Below are 27,487 nucleotides of genomic sequence, written 5' to 3'. Positions count from 1 at the left end.
TTCTTTAAGAGCTAGCTATTTCACAAGGCTTTATAAGATGCAGTCTCTGACACTTTCAGGCCTTGAGGGTTCTCTGATGTGCTGATTTCTCCCCATGTTTCTCAAGCTTGGGTTCACATTGAGATACGAGCCCTTCTTTTCCTTGGAGAAGGTTCTAGCACGTGCACACTTAAAGATAATGCAGTCGTCCTCAGAGCTCGCTTTTCTCACATTTAAAGCACAAAGAAGATACATTGGGATACAACAGCAAATGCCATCACCTGCTCTAGGAATCAGCAGGATGCTGCTCAGACTGATAAGCAGCTGGATCAATATCCATGTTGATATTTTGGCATCCAACTGCCCATGGATTTCACTGGGAATTCAGACACTTAATTAGGATTTAGTTTGAATATCTCTGTGCTCCTGGCTCTATGCCCGGTATGAGGTGTTAGTAGGATCAGCCCCTCAGCTCATATGCTCAAATCTGCCATGATCTTTCTGTAGGCAGGCCCGTATGCTTCCCAGTGGACTCACTGGAGTCATCGTTTCAGAATTTAAGTTTTGTTATGAATGAGGAGCTTTCCATATTTCTTTGACCTATGCAGCAATTTCATTGCCTCCAAGGCATCACAGAAGCAAAAAGAGTAATTGGGGTAGTTTAGCAAAATACAAGGCACAAGCAAATAATTGTTTCAGCTATCAACTTAAAAGGATGGGAATGCTGGGCTTCCTTTGAGGCTGGTGCCTTTCTCTTCCCTGGATTTAGAACCAGACAGTGTTGTCTTTTGGTGGTGCAGACAGTGTGAATACTTCCATTGGGACAGGTTTGGACTAACTGAAGTGATTGGCCTTTGCTAAGGAGGCAAAATCAGAGCTAATATATCCCAACCAGGAACCAAACAGCTCTTAATGCCGAGCCAGTCTCTCATTCTTGTTTTCTTGCTGTCTTAGGACCAGAAAATAACTTCCTTAAAGACCAATTTCTCTATAGCTGAGATTGCATTTGACAGTGGGAGTAATGTAGAAGTATTGAGTTCTGAGCCCTTTGGCTTTGCAGTTCTGACAGCCCTAATTTAGTGCAGATAGATGGTACAAAGAATGTGAGTAAAAGGCATAGAGGGGCAAATCTGACAATGTATGCCATGTCTGTCACTGCCATTGACTTCTACCGAGTGTCTGCATTGCACCTGTCGATCATTCAGTCTGTTTCCTGTAGCATTCACCACTGCAAAATGTTTATGATTCAATATTAAAAGCAGTCTAAAAGTGATGATCTGTCTGCATCATGCATTCTGAAGGCATGGATAGATGGAGGACCTTGCATCTGATTGTTTTACAAAATATATAACTAGACAAATGAGAGAAGCCTGAAGAATTGACATATTTATATTGCTATCCATTGCTCCACCGAGCCTTGTGCCATCTGCAATCTTTATCAGCATCAGCACTCTCTTCTTCTCAACTCTGATAATATTCTGGAATGGCTCAGAGCACAGTAAGATGTATCCCTGTGCTGTTCTCCTTAGAGCTCTCAAACTACATTCTTTGCCCCTTTGATTTCCTACATGAAGCTGCTGCTTGCCCATATTTGAGCCACAGGCTGAGTGCTGAATCACTTTTTATAAAGCCTTGTTTAAAACAGACATTTTGTGAATATTTTTCTTATTTACTTTGTCAACTCCATTGCTTTTTGCTGAATTAATCTATAGTCACTAAAACAGGTAAAGCTTTTTAAGACTTGTATTCCATTACATCAGGAGGATCGATGCCTGGTGAGACTTTGTTTCGTAACTGATTGCATCTCATCATGATTTTATAGTAGTCTTATATGGAATTGATGCTGTGTTGACCCTTTTTTCATATATATCATCTGCAGATTGCTTTGAGGGCTAAGGAAGTCAGAGGACCGTCGCCATGTGGAAGACCCCTGCCTAACTGACATCCAGAACTCGGAGTGGCTCCAGTAGAAGATATTACAGCCTTGACCTGCCTCTACCAGGCCTTGCCTTGTGTCATGGCTTTGAGAGGTTGTGCACAACTGACAGTGTCCACACCTGAGTGAAGCTTTCTTTAAATGCCTTCAAGTTTTGGAATACCAAGAGTGCCTTAAGGTAAGAGGCCATAGATGAGACACTCCTTCCCTTAATTTCTTTGTACTTTGGTAGTGTTTGCCAGTTCATCTTTTGTATTTTCCAACTTAGAAGTTGAAGTATTTCTCGAGTTAGCACTTTCTGCAAATGATATTGTAGTATCACAGAATCACAAAACAGCTGAAGTTGTAGAGGACCTTAAATACCATCCAGTTGCATCCTTTGGCACCTCCAGGGATGGAGCATCCACAACACAAACAGTAGATTAATCTCCATGTACATTTCTAGTAGAAGAGACTGAGGAAAGGGGTACAAAGAGAAAAGGAAAAGACTGCTCCACAATTACTTTTCAAGACAAACATTCAGGCAGTTTGCCAGAAAAACGTGAAATGCTGCACATCAGCATCAGCTGCAGCATGCATCCTCCTCTTGCAGCCTGTGCCACTGACATCTTTCAGGCCTTTGAATAAAACTCAGGAACAGTTGTATTTCAAGGAATGGCCTGGAATTCTTTGATTCATTGCTTGTGTTCAGGCTTTGTGAGATGCGCTATAACTGCATATGTTATTATGCTTGAAATATTTTGTATGACATTACTGCATGTTTATAGACCAAAACTTGATAGGCAGGTAGGAACCTGAGGAGGAGGAGAGGCATAAATCAAGGTATAAAACTGCCCTGAATAGCATTTTGTATTTCACTATATTGACCCGGAATTGCAGGATAAAGGCATTTTCCATTGGTGCATTGCTTTTTTCTTTCTCCGTGTGTATATCTGGGGCTTGTTGGAGTTCTTCATTAAATCCTGAATCTGTATCAAATGAGCTGTAGTGTGCTGCAGCACATAAAGGTTTCAAAACAACAATTACTCTATTATTTCAGCAGAGATTACCTGCTTGAAATGAAACCCACACTGACCTGGTCCTCATTGTGAGACTGATAACAAGCCACGCTGCCCGGTCTTTATCTTACCTCCCAGTGGGTAATCTTTTCTTCTGGAGCTTAATTCTGCTAATAGCACCCTTGACTGGTTGCCAGACAACAACCACAAGCAGGTGAAAAATGAATGGCTCCAGTGTGACCGGTGATAACTGCTAGAGAGGTTTTATCCTCAGAGTTCCCTCCAAAATACACAAATCGACTGGTGGACAATCCATTACATTCCTTGTATGCTTCTCCCTCCTTCAAACTGATTATTCTGTGATGATCTCTTCTACGGTTTCAGAATCTCTCTCTTTTTTTCTTCCTCCTCCAAACAACAATAAACAGTAATTCCAGATGGTAGAAATTACTTTTAAATTAAACCAGTTAATACAGAGAGTGTATGCTTATCTAATCCCCCTTTTTAAGTGGTGAGGATACAATGCAAATGGGTAAAACTGATGTGCAGTGAAGGTATGTAAAACAGTTTGAGATTGCAAAAGGTTTTTTTTTTTTTCTCCTTTTTCTGATTTACTGTCCATGAAAATGAATTATAGACTCGCGAAGAAAACAGAAGTTTTTATTTGCTGAACTCAATAGGCTCCTTTCTGGGGACTTGAACTCTGCAAAGTGCTGAAAAAAAGATTACTGCATTCCACTGACAATTCTTCTGTTTGAACCAAACGGGAGGGAGGACAGTTTGCCGTGCTCTGCTTCCCAAAGAAACCACAGGGCTCTTCGCTGTCCCTCTGCTCCCCTTGATAAATTATGCGTCCCAGCCTCTCTTTAATTTTAAGCAGTTCCTCTTCAAACCAGTGAGCGTAGGAGATACGTAGCGCATTGCAGGTTTGTACCATGCAGGAATCATAGAGTCACAGAATTGCTCAGGTTGGAAAAGACCTTAAAGATCATGGAGTCCAACTGCAACCCGACCATCCTACCCTACCTCTAACAGCCCTCCGCTAAATGAAAAGCCTTTATCCGACAGAAGGTGCTGTAAACGGACGTCATTTCACTTCAATCAGCGGATACGCAGAATTTGCACCAGCTGAAGACTTTGTAGGGACTCACTTGTTTTTCCAAAGTGATTTTGCTTTTACCATTTAAGTATTTGATTATAAGGCAACTAGTTAGTGCTAAGGGGGGAATATGGTTGGCTTCGCTGGAAAGTATAAAAGTATTCACTGTTCCTTCAGGGAAATCATTTTAATAGATAACAGCATGTTGTACAATGTTTCATCAGTGATATTTAGATCTAAATTAGGAGCAGTTGTGAGATGGGTTGCCGATTTTCTTGTGATAAAAGGGAAATAGTTCAAGAAATACAGACCAGATGTTATCTTAATCCGATCCTCATGTACGAGAGCACACTATGAGACAGTAATAATAGTCCCTTCTACCTGTTTCTAATTTTCCTTCTCTGCAACACCCCCTGTGAAAAATAGATTAAACCAACACATCATTTATGAATCGGCGCTGGGCGGGTTTGAGTTTGCATGGAATGCAGTGTGCGGAGGTGCAGCGCTGCGCTGTGCTGCATGTCTCACAATGCTCGTTTGACAGCACCGTTTAAGACAGCAGCTCTCCGTGATTTAAAAGGAGAGCAGCCAGTTTGGGTTTGAATCAGGCTTTTGGTTCAGCATATCCTTACACGGTTTCAAATTTGTCATCGGTGTTTCTAGGCTGTGTATGTTATACAATCCTCAGCAGACCGAAAAAGAGGGGGTTGATCCTCAGCAGCTGTAAATCAACACTGATCCATTGATTTAGATGGAACTACACTGATTTGTACCATCTCATGGTCTGGACGAAGTATATTAACTTTCCCCATGAAAATCCTTCACAACAAAAAGCTCCATTCACAGTCCTGGTGGATAAACAGTAATTAATGTGTCTCTGTTCTCGTAATAATGTTTAATACCTGCATCATTTCCTCCTTGCTGGAGCAGTTGAAACATTACTCTTTGCTTTGACGTAAGAAGTCGAGTGCTGCGCGTTTGTAATATTTGGGACAGCTTTCTTTGTAACTCTCCATCTGACCTGAAACTTCTGCTTGAATACGATGTACGAGGGGGAATGGTTTTAAACTGAGCCAGGGGAGGTTTAGGTTGGATATGAGGAGGAAGTTGTTCAGTCAGAGGGTGGTGAGGCACTGGAACAGGTTGCCCAAGGAGGCTGTGGATTCCCATCCCTGCAGGCATTCAAGGCCAGGCTGGATGTGGCTCTGGGCAGCCTGGGCTGCTGGTTGGTGACCTGCACACAGCAGGGGGTTGGGACTGGATGATCACTGTGGGCCTTTGCAACCCAGGCTGTTCTAGGATTCTAGGATTCTATGATTCTATGAATGTGTATCATTGCAAATGAATTCCTCCTTCTGTTGCACGTGGTATATTTTTGTTTTGTTTTGTTGTTTTTGCAACAGCTTGGAAGAAAAAGGGCAAGATTTTGCTGGAAAGAATGCCTCTGAAGGACCAAAAGAGGCGGTAGACTCACACTGGAGAGCTGGAATCTCCCATATTCTTGTAAAGGGTTCATCTATGACTGTGTGTGTATAAAGACACAGGAATGATAAACACAGCCATGAAAAATGTATTAAGTATTTCTGTAGGAGGTCATTATTGTATTGCATTGTAAACAGTTAATCCAACAATTTTTTATATTGGGTCTGTATTCCAAAGCCCGACTGATCTTTTGAGGGCCTGTTTTTGCACTGAAATGCTCCAAGTCAGGCAGCGTAGTAAGACGTGAGAGGTGAATCAACAGGAAGAGGAGAGGGTGGGATCGTAAGGAATGGCATGAGAAGGTGCAAAAACAGGGTTTGAGTTGTCACATGCCATGGACTGCTCACATCAATGGGAAAGCTGTCATTTGGGATACGAGTGCTTCAGAAATTTGAGTGGACAGTTTGGCTGGCAATCAAAATGAATTAAAGGAGAGATTTAGATTGGATATAAGGATGAATTTTTTTTACAGTAAGGATGGTGAGGCACAGCACAGGTTGCCCAGAGAGGTGATGGATGTCCCATCCATGCAGACAGCCGAGGTCAGGGGATGGGCTCTGAGCACTGATGGAGCTGTGGGTGTCCCTGTGCATTGCAGGGTGTGGGACCAGAGGGCCTTGAAGGGTCCCTTCCAACTCAAAATCATTTTGTAGCTCTCTGAAGCAAAGTGTGGAGTGGTTGAAAATAGTGATAGGAAGGAGAAGCTACGTGGCAGACAGTGTGTGGGTTGGGAAGGCTGGAAGCGCTGCAGCAGCAGAGCTTAGTACACACATCTAAGCAAAATGCAAACTGCAGCCTGGAGCTCCGTGCTAAAAGGCACTGGTGGTGGTGATAGTGGGGTACGTAGGTTAATACTGAAAGCGTGCTATTAGTAATGACCAAAGACCTTTAGCCTCCTGTCCAAAATCCCTTTTTACTGTATGGAACGGGAAAGTAAACTCTATCATGTTGGGCTATTTAGTAAGCTATTAGTGCATTCATCTTTTCATCATTTGACAGGTGGAAGTAGTAGTCCAGCTTTTAGTTTTAATTATAAGGGATTCCAGATGTAGAATAGGACATAAATTAAAACCAGATCTACTCATATGTCTTTTCAAAGTAAGCCAACTTCAAGGTATCTGCTTTTCATTTCAAAACGTTATTAAAGCTATTACTAAGAAATTCATAGTCTTAGCGTGCTCCAATAATTGACACCTTTAAAGTGACTACACAGATTTAGAGTGTGCAGAAAAGTAAATTTGTCTTAGAGAATGACTCTAATCATCCATTTACATATAATGGACAAATCAGTGTTTGTGCTGCAGAGGGGAGGTGAGCAGCCTGTCTGATGGCTCTGACTGCTCCTCCAGCCCAGGCGGCCGCTGCCTGTTGGTTTGGTTCTGTGCTGCTCTGCTATGCAAGCAAGGAGAAAGAACGAAGGAAGGCCTGACCCGGTGCCAGTGGAAGCCAATGGGAGACTTTTGATGAGCCCTCCATCACAGCCTCCTCCTCTCTCATTGACTTTCTGTTGCGTTGTGTCGGAAGTGGCGTTTTTTGAAAGAAAATTAAATCCAGAACTGCTTTTTTTTCAGTGGTAGCGTCTTTACCCCACAGCTGTAACCAAACCTGCAGATTCCTTCCCAAAAACCCTTTATTTCCTCGAGACCTGTTTATCCAGTGGTACGTTATGACCACGCAAATACGCTGTCCATCTGACTTCATAAAAAGCCTGAAGTTTCCAATAATTAGAATGATAGCTGGCAAGTCTGATAAATTAGAGAAATAACTTGTTTGGTGTAAACTGAGCCTGTTTCTGAGGCAGAAATGTTAGGCTTTTATCCTCTGGAGTGTGATTGAAAGGGTGAGAAGTTAATTTGGCAGCTTCGCTTCTATGGTTTCATAATGTTTCTCCTCCCCCCTCCCCTCAGCTTCAGGGAAGGACTGTGATTTCAGTACTTTGCGCCTGCCCTCATACAAGGCAAGAGCATGACCCGAAACGAAACCCCTCTCCCCAGGGCACATCCTGAGCAGTAACAGCTTGGCTCAAGTGTTTCTTATGAACAGCCGTCCAGAGCACTTGATCTAAATCATGCCATTTCCTTCACAGTATGGCACAGTTAACAAGTCAGTGCATCAACACAATCTGCAGATGGCAGTTCAAAAGGTGCACGTTCCCCAGCAAGATAAAGGGCAATGAGTTCCATGGGTTAGCTCATTACTTGGATTCAGGCAGGGGCTCCGTAGGGGTGTGAGGGAGGAAAAGGGGCAGCAAACCTGGAGAATGCACGTCTACACAAATAAAGGCAGCGTTGCAAGGAGCGTGTTAGTGAAGGAAAGTGCAAACAGCTCGCCGAGAATGGCTCCCTTCAGAGGTGGCAGCTTCACCCCCAAAACACAGGACAAGGAGTGTGACAGCAGTGGCGGTGTGCAGTGCCTGTGTGCCATCGTTTCTCCTGGCAAACACAGTGCCCTTTCCCAAGCAGAACCCCAGACAGGAGAGGCAGAGAGCCATCGGTCAGGGCCTGGAGCTCTGCACTGCATCCTGCCTGGGAGTGAACTGAGCTCTGTGGCATCACAGAAGGCTTCTGTGAGAGCGCCGTGCTCTCCTGTGCAAATGGCATCGGGGCTGAGCGTCCAGTGGAGAATCTCTGAGACATATTGGTCCTTTAGACTTCAAAACAAGCCTAAATTGGAACCATATTGCTGGAATGCTTCTTAGCTAACATTTATATTACTTCAGTTACCAAATCCAGACTAAGTCCCAGGACTCGGCAGGGGAGGACATAATATATTAGGAAGTAAGATGGGGGTGTGCACCTCTGGCCTCCTATTTTATATAAATGCACAAAAAGTTTCCTCACACGAGCAAGGAAATTAGTACAAGGCCCTAAAATGCCGATTTCCAGTGGCAAACGGGGGCAGCCCGCCGCCCCCTCCCCTCGGCCCTGACCGTTCTGTGCGTGCCATGCCTTGGGGATAGTTTGGGTTACCTGGGGCAGCACTGTCGCACAGAAGCTCAGGTATCAGAGCAGATAATTATACACATATAGCTAGATACAGTGAATTGTCAGAGGATGAGATACATCTCGGGAGACCAAACAAGCCTCCCCTATACCGAGCTTTGTAAACGAATCTCTTTGGGAACTATCAAGATGGTGCTTTACCACGATTTTCACTGCTGAGGGAAAAGAAACTCTTCCGAGATGTTTGTTTGCTAGCTTGGATCAAAAGCTGGCGAGTGAAGGCTTTTTTTTCTTTCTGCACTCACATTGGTATGAATGCACTGAAAGGCTCTATCGCATCCTGCAGCAGGGGAGTTCGGGGCAGGTTAGGATAGAGGGGAAGCAAACCCCCCTTCCCCCACTCATAGCTTCCCATCTACAAGGGATGACTTTGCGGTGAACTCCCTGCTCTACCTCGCAATGCCTTTGGAGAAACACTGCTAAAACTGGGAAGGGCAAACCCTGAGCGGCTGTAGGCAGAGGTGTTTTGATCTGAGTTCATTCCTTGTGTGATCTGCTTGATTCAGTAGAGTTACGCCAGAGAGAAAACTGGCTTTTGTGTGATTGATGTGTCGTGGTTCTTTGTTTAGCTTATCAAACAGGTGCTTAGCAACAGCATCTTCCACCGGGTTATCCAGGAGTATTCACTTGTTTCTTTCATTATCTTTGCTTTAAGGATAAGCTGTGTTCAGTTTAAAAGTGAGCCAAGCCGTCAGGCTGTGCCCCACTGGGACGTGCAGGTACGCAGCACGTTTTGCAAGGCACTTTCTGTATCCATTCCTTACTTCCAGCAGTGCCTGCAACTGCTGGATTTCTCAGTTCAGTGAGACAAACTGAGGCTCTTTAGCTGCAAGTCATGGATTTTTCCTGCTTTGGTGAGTTCAGCCTTAAACTAAAGCAGCTGAAGGGGCTTCAATGAGAAGGAGTCAAACTCAATTTCATTAGGAATGCTCCCGTTTCTGCTGAGATCAGCAGAAAACAAGTGAGCTCCAAAGGTCTCAGACCTGAGCTGTCAGACAGCAGCCTTCATTCAGCAGGTTGTTCACAGCTGGCGCAGAGCACAGCTCGCAGTCCCACGTAGATGGTGGAGGGCTTCATTCATGAGATCTGCGGCAGCCCCAGCTTGCCTAATCCCTTATCTCTGTATGCTTCACAGTCACTGCCTGTAGGGAAAGTGTTGCTCTTTTGTTTGGCTACTTTGCTTTCTTAGGTTACACCTTAAGTTGGGCTCAGTAAAGTACACCCGACAAACGTGCATGACTTATGAAAAGGATTATATGACATGGTTGCTTGTAACAGCAGGAAACAGACCTTCATGAATTAAGTCCCCTCCATCCTCCTGTGGCTGTGATTTTTCTCCTAATGACGTCTGTCGGAGAAGAGCATGGTCCATTCCAGTAGTTCTTGCTGATCAGCATGCTCGTGTTTCTTGGAACTGCAGTAGAAATATCTGGTGTTGTGTTGAAACAGAATTCCAGACCCTCGCAGTGCCTTAGTCTCCCAGAAAGTGTTCTGCATCTTTATCGTGAGCCATCAGTGTTATGATAGCACAGGGAGGCCCTGGGGACTCTGGTGTGCAAGGAGCCATATGCTGAGACATGAAATAAAGAGCTCCATCTCACACAGGCAGTCAGCAGCAGAGCTGGCACGCAAACCAAGGTCTCCTGCCTCCCAGTCCCATGCTTTCATTGTGAAATCACTCAGTTCTTTCAGCTGGATCTCCAGGCTCCGTTCTTAGCACTGTAGTTTCTCTGTCCCTCATGGAAACACCAGGACTGGGCTTTACAGACTCTCTGCAACTCTATCCCTTTTGGGCTGTAATTGATTTGGAGTCAGGTGGTGGTGTAACATAACCCGTATGGAATCTGTTGGTGAAGTTTATGGCCATTCAGTTAAAAAAAAAAAAAGATGAGAAGAGAGTATAGAGGAAAAGTGGGAAGTGCAGTGTATGGTGTTTGAGTTCTGAGGTTTGAAGCTGTGATGTTTTGAAGGAGAAAAACTTGTAGATGTCTTGGGTATTGAGAAATCTGCTTTACCAGCTCTGGCACCATGCTCTTGCTCAGCTTGCCCATGGCAGCTTGTGCTTGCATTGAAGAACCTACAAAGCCCGTGCCCAGTTCTGGTTAGTCTTTAAGCCAGCATGAAAATGCAATGAGCTGTAGGATTCTTCAAATATATGTATGTGTATATATAGATATTTTTATATATATACACATATATAAAAGACAGCTATTGAAAAGAAAAAAGAATTGCCACATTAGTGGCTCTTTGTTGCCAGGTTGTGTTGATGTAGAAAATCTGTGGACATCTCTCTTCCCTTAGCTAAATTTCAATGGTATTTGTGTGGCTAAGGAAGATTTTCCAGTATGGCTTTTGGGTCTGTTGAGGTACTGCAGTCAGTTTGGCGTTATTTGTAGATTGGAATCACTGGTTCTAGACTGAAAGTCATGGAAAGTCTTAGAAGTCTTTGACAATCTTGACAACCTGTGCCACTGCAGCACTGCTCTTTTGGAGAAGTTTTTCCTAATATCCAACATGGAGGTGCACAAGCAAATGATGCAGAAAGTCATGAATATCCTCATTTCTGTCACAGGGTCCCAGCAACTGGAGATGAGCTGGAAGGAGGGAAAAGCAAAGTGTTTAGTCCTCGGGACTGCCATAAGCTTCTGCTGACTCTGCAACAAGTGGTGAGCAGGGAAGGGGTCGTACTTTATTCTCTTCAGCTCCTTGGGGTGGTGCAGGAATGACTGCACTCAGGGCTTTGAGCCAAAGCTCAGCCTCACCCTTCTGACGTCCTCGTCATTCATGGTAGATACCAACATTTCTCTCTTCCTTTTGGATCAGCTGGTCTGTAACACAGGGATATTATCACAGGATGCCAGTATTTCTCTGCTGCCAGGCAGGCTTTAAAGTCTACAGCCAGTAGATTGCTGGAGGCCTGGCTGTTAGAAATGGGGTGAAACACAGAATCACAGAATCATAGAATGGTTTGTGTTGGAAGGGACCCTTATAGGCCATCTTGTCCAGCTCCCTTGCAGTGATGAACAGGGACATCTACAGCTCAATCATCTAATGTGTTCAACACAGATGGAGAGGAGTCAATTCTTCCACATCTGTTGCTGGCTCTGGTCTGGTGGGATTAAAAACCAAGAGAAGGACGTCTTCTTCAGCATACCCAAGAATCTTGTCTGAGCACTGAATTGGATTGGAGCAGCTTCTAGCTCTGGATAAAGCCGTTGCCTTGGAGCTGGCAAGCTGGCGTTGGCTCTGCTGCATGACAGTCTCTGGACTAGCAATCCCACTGCTGCTATGGTGGAGAAATTGGGCTGAGAGGAAGAAGTAGTTTTCCCAGCAGCAGCAGCAGCAGGAGAAAGCAGCAGCTGTCTTGCTGTCCTCTCCTGTTTCCCTAGCAGCAGGGGAAGCAAACCAGATTATTCACAGCTCTTTTCCCTTTCCCTTCTTCCCTGGCCCGCAGCCCCACCTCCGTCTTCAGAGGTGCCCCTGACTTCTACAGGTGACAACATTTGCTCTCGCCTGTGGCAGATGACACTTTATCTGGCTCCTAATTTGATAATGACGTCCTGTTTATCAAACTTTCTCCTGCCATTTCATATGGATAGGAATTTCCTTTTCCATGTGCTGCTCAACCCCCGTGTCGTAGAATAGCATAATATTCCGGTCTGCTGCTTGTTTATAGCGGCCTTTCATCTTCAATTATTCACTATATTTTTGCAGTGGGTAACTGAATGATTCCTGTATTCAGGCCAAATCCTGCTTGTTTGGTTCATGTGAGTAATCTAAGAAAGCCTGACGCTGTTCCCTGATCTGTCTGGGAATGCTTGCATGACAAGTGGTCCCCAGGCATGGAACCCATGAGCAGGAGCAGAGTCCTGAAACTGAGCCCATCTTCCTATCACTGCATAGGCATTGTGCAAACGCAGCCCTCCCAGACTGTGACTCTAGCTCTAGAAAGTCGTCCCATTCACAGGCAGCTGGATAGCATTAATTTTTACAAGCCATTGGTACATAATGTGGAGTATACCAGCTGCCTTCCTGTTTTCAGGGAGGGGTGAGACAAGGCCTCGGGCCATTCCAGTTGGGCTGTGCTCCTGAAAAGAGCAACTAGAGTAGGGAACATGCAAAGTGAAAAACTTTCCCAGTTCTTCCGTGCAGCTGTCATCAGTAGCACAAACAGGCTGGTGCTGCCAGAGCTGCTGAGCTACCCACTGCCGGAGCCACTTCATCCAAAATCACTGCCCTGCTCTGCTGGCAAGAGTATTTTGTGTGGATGCCTTTGTTTTGCTGAGCTGCAGGATGCTGATCTTGGTTTGTCTCAAGATGGTACTGCAGCCTCTCCATTATTCGTAGAATCACAGAATCATTAAGGTTGGAAATGACCACTAAGATCATCAAGTCCAACTGTCAAGTTGATATAATTTTTTCCAAAGAAGGGTCCAAAATGAACACAGACGAGGTGTTGCAGAGGTGAAGTATTTGAGTTTAGATTAATTTCTCTCTGCCGTATGCCACTACCACACCCTACTATACCCACGGGGAGATCACTGCCTGAGAAAGGAGGGCTGGTCTGCTTTAAGATCGTTTCCTTCGGACTAGAGATATGTGGTTCAACTTTCTGCTCTGTTACAGACTTTCTTTGTGAGTCTCATTAGCCACTTTGGCTCTCTATGATTGTGTAAAATAGTGGTAGTAGTCTTCCATTAGTACACGTGAATGATAAGGAATTAAAGAAGCGTTAAAGATCAGCCATTATAATGTAGAGAGCCCAAGGGAGAGGAGTATCTGCCCTGAGGAGATGAACTGCTTGGGAAGGACTAAAGTAATGAATAAGATAGTTGGGGTTTGGGAATGAAAAGGGTGGAGGTATGGAAGAGTAGGCAGGGTGGGGAGATGTAGCTGCTGGGAAGGATTTGGGATAGGCAGAAGTGAGATGAAAGTGGAGGAGAATGAATGGGGGAGTCAGATGACACAATGTCCCAAGCTGAACTGTTTGTCCCTGGGATCTATATTTGTCTTGTTGGTTGGTTGGTTTACTTGCATTTCCTTGAACAATGTCTTCATTGGCTACTTTTACAAGATCTAAATACGTAAGTGCCTAGATTTTATATAAATATATACATTCTGGGGTGTGAACTGGCAGTACCACTTGGTAGAGCAGTGGGTTTACAGTTTTGAACGCTATGCGATGCTTGTAAATTAGTTACAGTACAACAGTTAAGACCTCCGGTGCCTAAACAGAGCAGTTTGGCTGAGCTCTGACCATCTGGGCTGTAAAGAGAAGGCAGTCTGTTAACAACTGCTCCTTCCACCACTTGGGCAAGCCCTGTAGCTTTACCTGTCTTTTCCAACATAAGGAAATCAAACACCAGCCCTTCAAAAGGCTCTAGCCAGGATCAAGAAAACTACAAAACTGTAATACAAACGCTCACATAGGTCAATCGGTAAGAAATAGTTGATACCTGCATGAAATATGACATACTTGAGAAGAGCTAACATGATTCCTGTGAAGAAAAGTCTTATCTTACAAATGTCTTGGAGTTCTCTGGAGGGATCAATGAACAAGTGAATATCAGTGACCCAGCAGATATAATGTTTGGGATTTCCACAAGACTTTACAGCAAATCTCCCACCAAAGGAAATTTAGCAACCATGGGATTGTTGTTTGCACAGATAAATAGCCAGCTTGAAACAAGAGGATGCAGAGGTTGGAAAAAGAGGTTGGTCAGCTCTCACAGTGAGGGAAGGTCAGTGGTAGAATACTGAGCTGGTGCCAGTGCTGCTCAACATATTCATGTGAGGACAGGGGAGAAGAAGTAGTGAGAAAATGTGGTGAGGGTTTAGTCAGGGAAAAAAGATTGATAAGACTCCTTATACCATCATATAAACCCACCTTTTGCCCATTCATCCAATGTGTTGTACAACTCTAGACCCTCATTTGGAAAAAAAAAACAAAAAACAGAGAAGGATAACAGGGCTGGGATGGTGCTTGGTTCTCCTTACTGTGGAAAACCTGAAGATTGATGTGGAGAGTGGTGTTGATAGGGATCAGCTCTTCATATATCAGCATGAGAGCTAGAGGGCAGTGGGAGCTAACTCAGCTAATGAGTTCTGTTCAAACCAGACAAAAGAGATAGGTAGTTCACCTCTGGAGCTCTGTGTCAAGGGATGTGTAGATGGATGTAGAAATCGGTTTCCAGGAAAATTGCACAAATACTTGGAAGAGATATTTGTTTTTTAAACAGAACCATGAAATCCACTAGGCCAGGCAGAGTTGGAAGAGTATTGAGGCAAATGAATTGCCTCGTTCTTGCTCTTTCCTGGATGCCTCCTTAGTACCATTACTAGGAAAAGGATCACTCACTCTGACCCAGTATAATGATTCTTATTTGTTCTCATATGTATGTACTTCATAAATCAAACATTCATGGGACATTCTGATTCACGCACAGTCTTTTACTTTAGTAGAACAACATCTAACCTTGGTGGTGAGGAGGCAGTTCAGATCTGGAAAGAAAGAAAACACAAGATTTAGAAGATTTACCACCCCCATCTGGCTTTTGAATAGCTCAACAACTTTCCATGTCTTTTCAACACTCCTCCCTCATACCTCATTACAGGGTTGGTGGCAAGGTATTTTCTTTCATCTGCTCATTCATTTGCTTTACAGAAAGTACCTCAAGTTCTTTGTAAGGATATCTCACTAGGATTCTAGGATGGGTTTTTCTCTTTGACCTTTTCACAGCCCTGGGGCATTCACCGAGAAATTGTGGTTGTGATAGCTCATGTGAGGAGACAAGAAATTCAAATCCAGCGGTAAAGATGTTTCCATAGGCTCTGCTATCCAAGAGACCTCAACTGTCTGCATAGATACAGGAGATGCAAAAGCAGAATACATGTGGACGACACATCTTGAACTATAATTACCATATGGTAAATAGTCATTCTTTATTGTCTTGTCAACAGTTAAGGAACCTGCCCTGATGTGGAGGCTTGGGGTATTGCTGACAGGGTTAATGGATGATCCTTGGGAGAATACTCTTTTTCCCACTTGACACTCAAGTCACTTTTCTTAATTGTAAAAACATCTGAAGAACAGAATGAGTTGTAGGTCTTGACAGCTGATTGTCTCATGACTCATTGCACAAAGACAAACTTGTCTTATACTTGTCCTCCATCTTCATCCAAAGCATTTGCCAAGAGTTGTTGTCTGAATATTGCTTAAATTAAAAGCATTCGTTTTCAGGTTTTTCATCTGAAGCCTTTCCTCTAGAAAGAGAAGAGAAACTTCAAACCTTGGCAATAATAAGATTTTGAGACTTATTTTGGATGGAACTAGGGTAGTCAGGAAGGTATTCCGGGCTTTTCTACCTTTGTGCATAAGGATTAAAGAGGAAAGCTGTTATTGTTCAATTTCAGATCAATATGAATTAGCTTCTGCATGAAGTGATGTATTTTTTTGCTCAGATGTTAATACTTACAGAGAGGCCACATGCAGACATTAACAGCAAGTTTTCCACACCTGAGCTACTTATCTAGCTTCCCAAATAATGAGTGAAGAGAATTAAGATGTATCAGTTTCTTCCCATAATGGCAGCCTAAAACAGCTCAGACGATTTGTTTCCTAAATTGCCCATTTCATTTGTTTTCCTGACAAGCTCAAAGATAGATGTCACCAATGTAAGTATCTAAAGTGACTCTAGTAACCTTTGTTGATTATGGAGTTGGGTGGATCTTGTTTCTCAGAGACTTTTCACTTTCCTTGCTGGGAGGGTAGCTCTGAAGTCCTTGCTTAATTTATACCTTACTGGGAAAGACCTGTCAAGGTATAAAATAATTAATGAAGTAGTATTTTTTAATCAATTAGAGAAATATATATGGAGACCTGCTAACTGGAAGCCAAATACCAAAGTATTTGAACTGCAAATGAGGCTTTTTAATGAAAGGAGTAGTTAATCATGAAAACAACCTGAGGACTGTAGCTAGAGAGCTAATAGATCCATGTTTTGTTGCTTTTGTAAAAGGTGTGTTTCAAACAGCTACAAGCAACACTGGTCAAATAGAAATCATAGTGTTCAGCACGGGGGTAACCCAGTGAAAGTTAATGACCTGTGATATATAGGAAATCACAGATGATCTAATAGTTTCTTCTGGCCTCAAGCTCTATGAATCTATGAACTTGCATCCTCTGAGACTGGCTGCTAATTCTATTCCTAAAAGGCAGAATTGGCAGAGGCTGCTTCAAAAGAAGGATTGAAATTTAATTATTGATATCCATTGTTCTTTAAGGACATCTTTGGATAGTTCACTCCCAGCTTCTTTCCTCTCACGGACTTTCTTTTTTTTTTTTTTTTTTATAAGGCTTGTGAGAGTAGCTGGAGCACTGGGGAAAGCAGTTGGTAGTAGATGGTATCCACTGTGATAACGTGGTTTTGTGAGAAGTTATTCACCCAGCTCCCAGTTACCACATTGGCAGCAACTTAAGGGCACCTTCTAAGTATGAAAGGCAGAAATGATGATTTCAGACTGTTCTGGAGACACATAGAAATGCTGGACCTGTAGGTGCCACTGTTCATTGCAGAGAAGTTGGAACGGATGGCCTTCAAAGGTCCCTTCCAACTCAAACGATTCTATGATTCTGTGTGGTTGTGTTCAGAGCTGTTCAGAGCTGTTCAGAGCTGTTCAGGATTTTAAGGGAGGTACAGCCATCAGCAGTTGGGCTGATGTACATGCGTCTGGAGCTGGCAAAGTGAGGCTTTTAGCTACATTTATTTTCTATAAGAACAGTGGGAATCAGAACTCTTAGAACCTGTTTCCCACCCCCGTGCCATGCTGGGGCTGCCTGCGTGTACTTCCATCAGGCTCCCGTTGCTGGTTTGGTTTTGTTTTCCATTTGCCTGGGAATGTTGTATTCAAATTGCAAGAAAACTAAAACAATTGATGTGGAATCTCTTGCAAAACAATAATCAAGAAAGGATGTTCGCAGGAGGGAAGGAATACTAGCTGATGAGCAGGAAGAATTGGGGAATGCTGGCTAAGTCCTGTGTGTTTACAAGCTCTGTGCATCCACACCTGTGGGTTAGAAATGCTGTCATCTGAGGAATGGCCCCATATTACAAGAAGGTCAAGCACCAAGCAGACCTAATTAAAAGCTCATTACAAGAGACAATCTCCATTAACATGCCAAGTTTCATGCAAATCCATTAGCACCAGGGCTCTCTTCGGAAGCTTTAAATTCCAGTTCTGTGCCCCAGGGACTGGAAGCCGTAGCAGGTTAATTTGCCATTCTCAGTCTGTGAACATTAGGCACAGTCCTCTTACTTTCTGGATTATTTCACATTCCAGCAAATTAGTTTTATCCGTTCTGAGAACATTTTAACAAAGAAAGTTCTTTTGGCATCACATGGATAAAATAACAAGGGATAAAAGAATGACCAGTTCCCCCAATCAGGAACAAATAACTTTAAATCTCTCCTGAAAATGCAGCCTTTCCTGTTATTCCCAGCCCCCACCCCCCTTCCTTTCATTTATCTTTCGGCAGTCGGATTTTTTAATTACGTTTCTGCAGCCAGTTTCCCCTCCCTCTCTCTTTACGACGGTGCTCTCAAGAGCCGTGTATTTTCTTTATGCCATTGTAGCAGAACTTGACTAAAGATCTTCAAACTTGTTAAGTATAAAAGTTGGTAAATGATACTATTGTTGGAGTGAAGGGTTGGGGGGTGAGGGGGAAGGCAGTTTATCTGGGGTGGCTGTGGGGAGGGGGGGAAGGTTTAAAAAAAGGAAAAGAGAAAAGGCTCAAATGAACTGAAATGGATCAAAGTAAACAGAGACATCTAAAAGCTTTTGTAAGTTAAAAGTGGCTATCTGTTGCAAGTCCTGCCTCATTAACTACTGATAGAAGCACTGTCCTGGCCTTCCGAGATACCCAACGCTGGCGGCCTACAACAAGATGAACTCCGGGTTGTTCGCTCTGCGTTGCCGCGCACAACTGCTTAACCTCAACCTCGCCACAAATGTTTGTCCTCCCCGCTAGGCCCAGCCATGGCAGATCCCAGCCCTGCACACACTGCCTGCTCAGGGGAAGGAACAAACGTTTGGAGAGGAGGAAAGGAATGGGAGAAAGCAGGGAAAATGCCTTGGGTCTGATTTGTGCCAATCTGGTGCATCTTTTTTAGAAGTGAACAAAGAGAGGGATGGGGATCGGCCTCCAAGGTCTGGGTTACGGAACCGCCTGTGCTGTCCTAACTGAGGGGCAGGGAGAGTGGGGAGGGCTGGGGAGGGGGAACGCCGTGGCTCTTTGACTAGGACCAGATAGGTCTCTGTGTAGAGTAATATTACAGCTCACTCTCTCATAAACAAGCTGCATGCCGGCTTCTAAAGAGCCCATCTGGCATAGCTTTGAGAATGGCAATAATTACAAGCTGATGATGGACATGGAAGAAAAGCCCTGCTGAGCTGGCTCATAAGGAAGTACAGGCCAGGACTGTAGGGAAATTACAGGCTAAAACCCTTTCTAGTTTGGGCCTTTTGGTGTTCTTAATCACAGACCTTAAATGTTGTAATAAACACTGTTGCATTTTATTGGCCAACTCCCATGACAGGCAAATCTCTTTTATTTTATTTTATTTTTACTATTCGTTAGCTTTAGAAAGAGGTTCAGGAACAATTGTTTCTTAAGACCGGGTCTGTAAATTTACTGTTCTTCATAAAAGCGATCCAAACAGCGAGAGTTCCTTTTGTTCCTCTGCAGTTAAAAAAGGAACAAGAAAGTCAAAGGGAAAAGGGATATTTTAGGAGTTCTCCTTACCCCTGTGCGGTGCGAGGTCACTGATAATGCCTTGATTTGAGGTTACTGTTGAGAAATAAAGAATCTAAAACGAGTTGTTAAGCTTTTTAAGTGAAACTCCTGTTAATTTCACTGGCTGTGGAATTCCACAGGAAGGAGAGCAGGTTTGAGCTGCAGGAGGTGTGGGTTTATCCCCGTGCCCAGGAAGGTGCATGGCAATCTTGCTGACTGCAGTTGTGTGAAGCAGAAGCGTAGAGGCCTTGTCCATGTCTGCAATCTCGTGGGCCAATGTGATTTAATGCGACATTTCTGAACAGAGGGGAAAATTCCAGGCCATCGGATTCTTTGGGGCTCTGTCCCAGAGTGCCTCACAGGTACTCAAACACCATTTTCAGGGAAGAAATGTGAAGTGTATTTTTACAGTGGAACACGTGAAACACAACAGCACTGATGCTCCAGGGCACCTGAAAGGGCTGTGATTTTAGAGCAAGGTGACTCTGGTTTTGGCAGTGGGTCTGGATTTTAGAATCACTAAATTGTGATTATTGTCCATCCAATTGAATATTGTCCATCCAGGTCTCTAAATGCCTATCTGTTAGGGATCTGTGTGTGTATTTGCTATGTGGCTGTGCCATCTCTGTGGAAAGATGGCTTTATAGTGGGAGCACACGCGGATGTGACAGCTGGAGTTCTGCTTCAGGGAGCTTACCTGTTTTCCCAGACTAATTCCTTTCTCCTTTTCCTTCTACGGAGTCTAGAAGATCAAGAGTTAAGCAGTCCTGTGAGTTTTATTTGACTCGAGTGCAATAAATCTCCCAGGGTGACTGATGGACTGATAACTCCCCAAATCCATTCAGCACTCTGTGTGTCAAATCAGCAGTGACTGTGGAGCACTGTCGGTCATTCTCAGTAATGCTGTTTTGACAGTACGTTGTTTATTACAATTTAACACGCGTAATTTGTTTTCTCAGAGGAAATCTGCCTTTATTTTACTTCTTTTCATTTTATTTTATTATTTTAAGAACATCAAGCGTGCATTAGAAATGCTGCACAATGCACTGGATTGGGTTTACTGCTCCAGTTGATGGTGGAAATGCACCACCGTTTCTGCAGGACAAGTTTTCTTAGGAGGTTCTGCTCCTTGAGATATGCCTTTGCCTGCAGGTATAGCTGTGTTTCCAAATTGGTTCATGCTGGTCCTCTTTCTGCTGCGGTTCCCTTTTCACAGATGTATAAAGCTTTCTGTTTTACCTGCAGCTGTTTGTGTCCTGACACTTCATATCTTTGATGGCCTATTTAGTCTCCCAGTTTTTCATTCGGGCATTTGTTCGGGCATTGGATTTTTTCTCTTTCTGTCACACAACGGAAGGAATGCACGGTCGGGCGGTGGAAATTTACCTATCTGAATGCAGCTCTTTCCTTTCATAAACTTCCTTTGGCTTCTTAATCTGAAACTTGCTTGTCAATGTGAAATGATTTCTTTATATTTAACTGTCTCTTTCCGATACAGACTAGAATTGTTCCTAACAAAAGAAGCATGAATTGGTGGAAACTATATATTAAACGCAAGACTATTTGTCTAGTTTTCATTAGGTCGCTGAGTGAGAAGCCCAAACTCCTCTCTTTTCCCAAGGTACTCAGATATCCACCAAGTGCCTTCATCCCTTAGCCTCGTTTCCTCTCCCAGTAAACCCGCTTCCCAAAAGAATGCTACACTCTCTGCTCTTTATACTGTCAGCAGTGACAGCAACCAGCAACGCTGACATTTCGTATTGTTTACAAAGGATGAGCGCCAACAAGGCATCTCTGATCATTTGATAAACTCTCCTAACCCTCTCCCCCCTCCCAACCCTCTGCTCCACTGACCAAACTAACCTTTTCACAGTACACTGCCTATAATCACCAGTGAAAGATGCTAACCAGAAAGGATCAGAACTCGAGCTAAACACAAACAAACCAGCAAAACAGCTATGAAGATAAACTACTTACTACCAACATTGCTCGGCCAGTGCTGCAGCCCGGGAGAAACGGAGTAGCTGCAGGCGGGGGGTGGAGAAAGGAGAAACCTAACCCTAAATTCCTTACATGCATGTATTTTTCATACGAATTTTAAAATTGCTTGAAAAAACACCCTAGCATAGCATTAAAATAGCTTTCTTGTTTACTGTCATAATCCTGTGTGTTTAATATCCTTTTCCCCCTTCAGCTCCCCCTATTCCTGCAGAAACTCCCGCCAACACAGTGGTCAAACTGAGTTCATAGTTCTCATAATGAGCCCCGAACTAATGCCTATACCAAAAAGAGTTACTTTTCAGTAATCCCATGAGTTTGACTGTTTTTCCCCCCCTGCAATTTCTGGTGCAACAAGCGGATACTCTCTTTCTTTCCATTCTGTTTTCCTGGAGGTGAGAAGCAGCCGTGCACAGAGCCCTCTCCTCTCATGAAGGCAGCACTGATGGCCTTTGTTTGCCAGGAATGCTGATGTGCTGAATTATAATCTAAAAATGGTTTCAATTCCATCTCAAAAAATTGCATCTGCTCTTCCAGCTCCTACCTGAAGTAGCTGGATATTGGGCTTGCTCAGCAAGCAGAACTTTTACTGCTGAGTTTTCCAGTGCCAAAGACTTGGATACAGATTTGAGGACATGATGTGATTTTCTTCCCATGTGCTAGGGTGCATTCGTTCCCCCTTTTCTTGTGCATGATAAGAAGGCTGGTACATGGAAAGCAATAAGTCTGAGCTTGGGTCTCCAGCAGAAACTCAAAACTTTGATCTAAATCTTTATTTCAGGTAGTAAGAAATCCTCTCAGCAACAGAAAATCTCCTGGCTCTGCAAAATATCTTCCCGTTCCTGCAGAGGTCTTGTCTGCTCGAAACCAGCCATGCCGTGTTATCTCAGCATGGAATTAGTCTTTTCAATGACTAAATAAATTTCATTTATTCGTGTCACTTCTGCAGATGCTGTTGATTAAACCCTCCTATGGAATTACCGCAAAAGTGGCTCTGCCACTCCTATGGCCTTTGGTCTGGCTTTGTCATCGGCTGGGTACTGAACATCTGAGACGTTTCTCTTCATCTTTCTTTCTTTCGTCAATTTGCTGTAGCATCGTGATGGATGAAGTGGTTCACACCTTAGCCCTGGAGCCTTCATCCTTGGCTGGAAGTTTTATTGAAACATCAGCACAAATAATAATCCACTGCTAAATTCCGAGCACCTGGATATCTATCCTTGTCTGATTTTGAAGAGCTTCCATCACCATACAGGGTCTCTAGAAATGCTGTTTCGGGTCAATACAGTTGGTCAGGGTAGTACACAGTATTTTTTCCTTCATTTACTCAAATATCAATTTTTTATGGCTCTCTTTTTGTGTTTCTTATGATTCTGAGTTTTCAGATTTCACAACATTGTCTAATCATTGCAGTACAAAAAGCTGAGCCTACACAAGCACACCTGAATGCCCCATATGGTTTAAGAAGTACAAAATGCTTGTTTCGAGATACGCTTCAGTTAGCCTTACTGGTTTTCCTGCCTTCCCTCTGTATCAATGTAACATGTTTTTATTCAGCCAGTTCTACACAAAAGTGGCCATTCATGCACTTATGACGCTCAAATTGAAAAGGATCCATATGTCTGCAGTGCTTTGAATTTTCCCAGAAGAACTGGGCATATGCTTCTGTGCACGAGTGTGCATGAATGCCTTTTGTTTCCTCCCAGCTCATGTCACTGTAGGTGTATCTCAGGGAATTGGTTTGCCCCAATACTCTCGCAAGAAATACAGAATGAATAGCTGGAACAAAGCTGAGTGCTGCATAGACAAATGCTGTTTGATGTATTGACAAATAGGAATGGACTTTAGAACTGCTGCTATGTCTCATCTGATGGTGAGAGCCTAAATATTTTGCAAAAAAAACCCTCAATAAGAATAAGGTATGTATGTAGTTTCTAAGCTAAATTATTTCTGAAAAAGGAAATGCAAAAGAAAACGAGGAACACCACTGCTGTTTGCTTTTTTAAACATTCACAGATAGGAAATGCTGCATAAAAGTCAGCCTCTGCTTTTTCCAAATTACCCCAATGGGCAGTGAATGCAGCTGCTAAATGTGCAGCAGAATTTTTGGAAAGCAATTTAATGCATTTGGTGAGGAGAGACTGTAAATTAGCCTTATCAGAGTAAGTCTGAGCTATTGAAAAACTGCTTCCGTCCCCATAAATGCAGGGAAGATCTACAGATCATAAGGCCGCAGGGGACTCTCAGGGGTGTGCTGTTTCTAACATGTTCTGTATTCCTGAAATTATACACAGGAAAACCTATTGTTTGAGTCAGGAGAGACAGTGGCATGAATACAATCACCTGTATGCACTGGACAGAGATGGGAACGTACAGCACGTGTTCATCAGTGTGTTGCACCCTCACTGCAAAATACTAGGGTTTGTTCTGCTGCTGCTAAAGGTTGGATATTAGGAAAAAAAATAGATTGGACAAAATTCCTCTTCAAAAGAGCAGTGCTGCAGTGGCACAGCTGCCCAGGAGTAGTGGGGTCATCGTCCTTGTGGGTGTCCAAGGGCAGTGGATGTGGCACTGAGGGATGTGGGCAGTGGGCATGGTGGGGTGGGCTGGGGTTGGGCTTGGGGATCTGGGAGATCTTTTCCAACCTGAATGATTCGATGGTTCTGTGATTCTAAAGAAATTAGTGTTCCTATATTTTCCACTGCAATCCTCTTATCTTGCCTTCCTTTTGTGTTTCCATGTCTCAGTATCTCATTCAGGCTAAGGAGACGCTCCTGGGTAGTTAAGTGCTTGCTGTTGCTTTATCAGAGGTAAAAGGGCACATTGGAAATGCAAGCCTTCTCTGTTCTGAATCAACGTGCCATTGTACTTCTGTGTCTTGCACAAGTATCTAGATGTGAGTACAGCCACAGCAGTTCACAACACTCAGTACACTCCAGATGTGGGGACTAGGCATGGAAAGGTACTAAAAGTGCCCAAAGCAGATAAAAACATATAAAAAATAATTTCCTGCACTCACATGTGCTTGTATTGTATCAGTCCCAAGAAGCCCCATGAATTAAGATGAGGTGAAAATGCCAGTAATCCCTTGCCCTTTTATCTCCACTGTAATGAAGTCATGTCTTGCTGTTTAACTTATATGTTACAATTAAGATTTTTACTTCCTGATGTGATTCACTGCAGGGACTGTGGATTCAGAAAATTTTCAAGGGCAAAAAGACTCAAGTCAGAGGAGCAAGTAGGTGGAAACGGAGGTCTGCTTCCCAGTTATTTATTTTCAAGTTTCATTTAAAAGAATGACAAAAGCAAGTCTTGCTTCCATCATCATACAGCAATTGGAAGTAAGAAGATATTTGCTGCGGGGCATTAGCAAAAGGCCCCTGACTCAGGGGAAGATGACTTCAAGGAGTTATAAGGGGGAGAGAAATAAAAAGTGAAGCCCTTGGAAGCCAACAGGATAATTGTGCTTGGAGCGTAGTTTCTGTTTGTTTGGATTTGATGAATAAAAACATCAGCTCAAAATTCATGTCTTTAGTGCAGAGAAGTATTTTACAGTGAGAGCTAAGAGAGTAATAATCATATTTAATGTCATTTGTCATGGGACTGCATATAGCCTCTCAACCTGCTCTACCTAAAATGAAGTGTCTTTTGCTAGACAGAGCCAGCTGTTCCCTGGACGCTGGACAAAGCTGCTTTCTGCTTTGTAGATTTTTGCTCTATTGCATTTGCAGGTGCCTCATATTTAGTCACAGACTGCAAATAATCAGAACTTATCTGAATAAAATTTTCCTGACTCTTCTGCCTGAATGCTCTCACTGTCTGCTCCCAGCCAAACTGCCTTTCCAGTTCTTTCCCCGACGTCTCTGCATAGTTCATTGCTCCGATTCCACCACTGGGGCATGTCAGTGTTGTTCAGTGCCTTTCCCCTGACTGTATGCTTCTGTGCAGGCCAGTGGCACTCAGGTGGTGACACAGGGAGTCCTGATGCGTGGGGAGGGGAGGTCGCCACGCTTTCCCTCTTGGGTTTTGAGATGTCCCTAGGAAAAGCACAGTTATTAAGTCTGGATTTGACAGCACATGGCCATGGAGATTCTCTCTCCTATTCACTTAGAAGGTGGGTTTGCTGATGTACTATAGAGAACAGCTGCCACAGTGGTTGCTCTGGGGCACTGGGTTTTGGCTAGCTTAGCCTTGGTGGGCCAGGTGAAGGAAAAGCACGTGGCAGCACTTTCAGGGGTGTGCTGTTCCTAACATGTGGCATGTTGACCATTGTTGTGTATTTCTGAAATTATACACAGGAGAACGTATCGTTTGAGTCAGGATAGACAGAGGCATGACTACAATCAGCTGTCTACGTTGGATTGAGATGGGAACATACAGCACGTGTTCATCAGTGTGTTGCACACTTACTGCACAACACTTGGGTTTTGTTCTCCTGCCACTAAAGGTTGGGTATTACGAAAACATTTGGATTGGATATTGGGAAAAAAAAAATCTTAAAACAGCAGTGCTGCAGTGGCACAGCTGCCCAGCAGTGGTGGGGTCACCATCCCTGGAGGTGTTCCAGTGCCATGGCTCTAAGGGATGTGGGCAGTGGACGTGGTGGGGTGGGCTGGAGTTGGGCTTGGGGATCTTAGAGGTCTTCTCCAACCTGAATGATTCGATGGTTCTGTGATTCTGTGATTACAGTTCTTTTTCAGTCCCAGCTGTTGCTATCAGCAAGGGTTTAGCTGAAGAGCTCCGTGCTGCACTGCCTGGATTGTCCCCTACTCAGCAATATTTCCCAAGATTTGTAGTAGTGGGATCTGCAGCAGGACAACCAAGGCAGCCACTCAAAGCTGCCCTGTGGTCCCACGCACGGATGCCCAGGTCTGTCTGTCTGTCTGTATGGCCTCCTCTCCTGCAGGCTGTGTGTGCACAGGGGCACAGCCCAATGGCAAGCAGGTGGCCAGGGCTCTGTGTGTGCCGTCATCAACAGTGTGCTTAGGCCTATGGATGCTCGATCTTCCATTTCCCCACCTCTGTATTTAGGAAACAGAAAAGGTAGCTCCTTTGAAATGAACCAGTTACCCTTGTACTTTCGGAGTTTGGAACGGTGGTCATTTTAAAGACTGCTTAAAACAGAGTTTACTGGAGTTGTATAAATCTTTGCTTTAAATCCACTGTAAGTACGTTACAGAATCTGCCAAATGTGCATTAAAATATTTTGCTTCAGATATGCCTATGTCCAACCTTTTGGTTTCTAAGAGCCTTAATCAGTAATCTTCAAGTAGGAAGTTATTCATCTTTATTGCCAGGCAGTTCTCAGTGGTGGTCGTGGCAACAGTCTTTTCATTGCTTCTGTGTTTAGTTGTTCTTTGACATGATAGAAGTCAGCTGCAGTTCAATGAGCTCACTATTTGTGCAACTTAATTGCTTGCTTCCTTTAATATGTACTCAATTTTTCCTTTTATGAGCAGGGTTGTTGGAAAAATTAAGCTTAAGGATATAGCTATCCACTGTTAATTAACCTCCTTCCCAAACACATTAGTAAAATAGGTCAAATGACTGTTGAGTGTTAAGTGTACCATTACTAAGGTATTTCTCAGCTGGAAAGTGAACCATGTATTGGATAAGACAGGAGTTTCCAAAGGAGCTTCAAGGACTTAGGTGTCCGTATCGCCCTGAAATTCAATTAGATCTGCGTGCCTAATTCCCTTAATCTGGATTTTACAAAAGCTCTTAGGAGTGTGTGCTAAGGAGTTTTGATTTGGTGCACGTTTAGGGCATACTTGTTTAAAAATAGACAGAACCTGCTTTCTTTGTTCTGTTTATTTAATTAAGCTTAATCTTTGGTTGCAGTGGGACGTGTGATCCACGCATGCATGTGTATGTGTGTGCATGCATTTAAAGCAGCAGGCAGAAAGAGGGAATCAGCTTTCTCATAGGTATCTCTGCTTGCATTAATAAAGATACTGCATCTGTTTGTTCCTTCGAGAATGACTAATGTGATTATTCATACTGCTAATTCCTAGAATAGCTCTGATATGTGAGCATGTATAAATAGTTCTGATGAGTATAAAATATGCTCAGTGAGGGAACTGATCTATCAAAACAGCTTTATGCAGTGATAGTGTGATTTCTCTCCATGTCGGGGGTATATTTGGATGGAAAAATTGCTGCAATTGCAGTTGTGAGAGCTCAATTGGAATTTTGCCAGTT

The 27,487-nt window shown here is 43.5% G+C and overlaps 1 long non-coding RNA gene across 1 annotated transcript in view; it reads left to right on the top strand.

Annotated features, from left to right (window-relative positions):
* Positions 1–27,487, top strand: part of LOC116216707 (uncharacterized) — a 146,235-nt gene that overhangs the window by 47,628 nt on the left and 71,120 nt on the right. Inside the window, exon 4 of the long non-coding RNA XR_014883838.1 lies at positions 1,859–2,093. This is a non-coding gene — a long non-coding RNA (uncharacterized LOC116216707). The remainder of the gene's footprint in view (positions 1–1,858; positions 2,094–27,487) is intronic.

The sequence above is a fragment of the Meleagris gallopavo genome, chromosome 5, assembly GCF_905368555.1.
Source record: "Meleagris gallopavo chromosome 5, MGAL_WU_HG_1.1, whole genome shotgun sequence".
In the NCBI taxonomy this organism is placed as follows: domain Eukaryota; kingdom Metazoa; phylum Chordata; class Aves; order Galliformes; family Phasianidae; genus Meleagris; species Meleagris gallopavo.
This window is presented reverse-complemented; position numbering and strand designations above follow the sequence as displayed.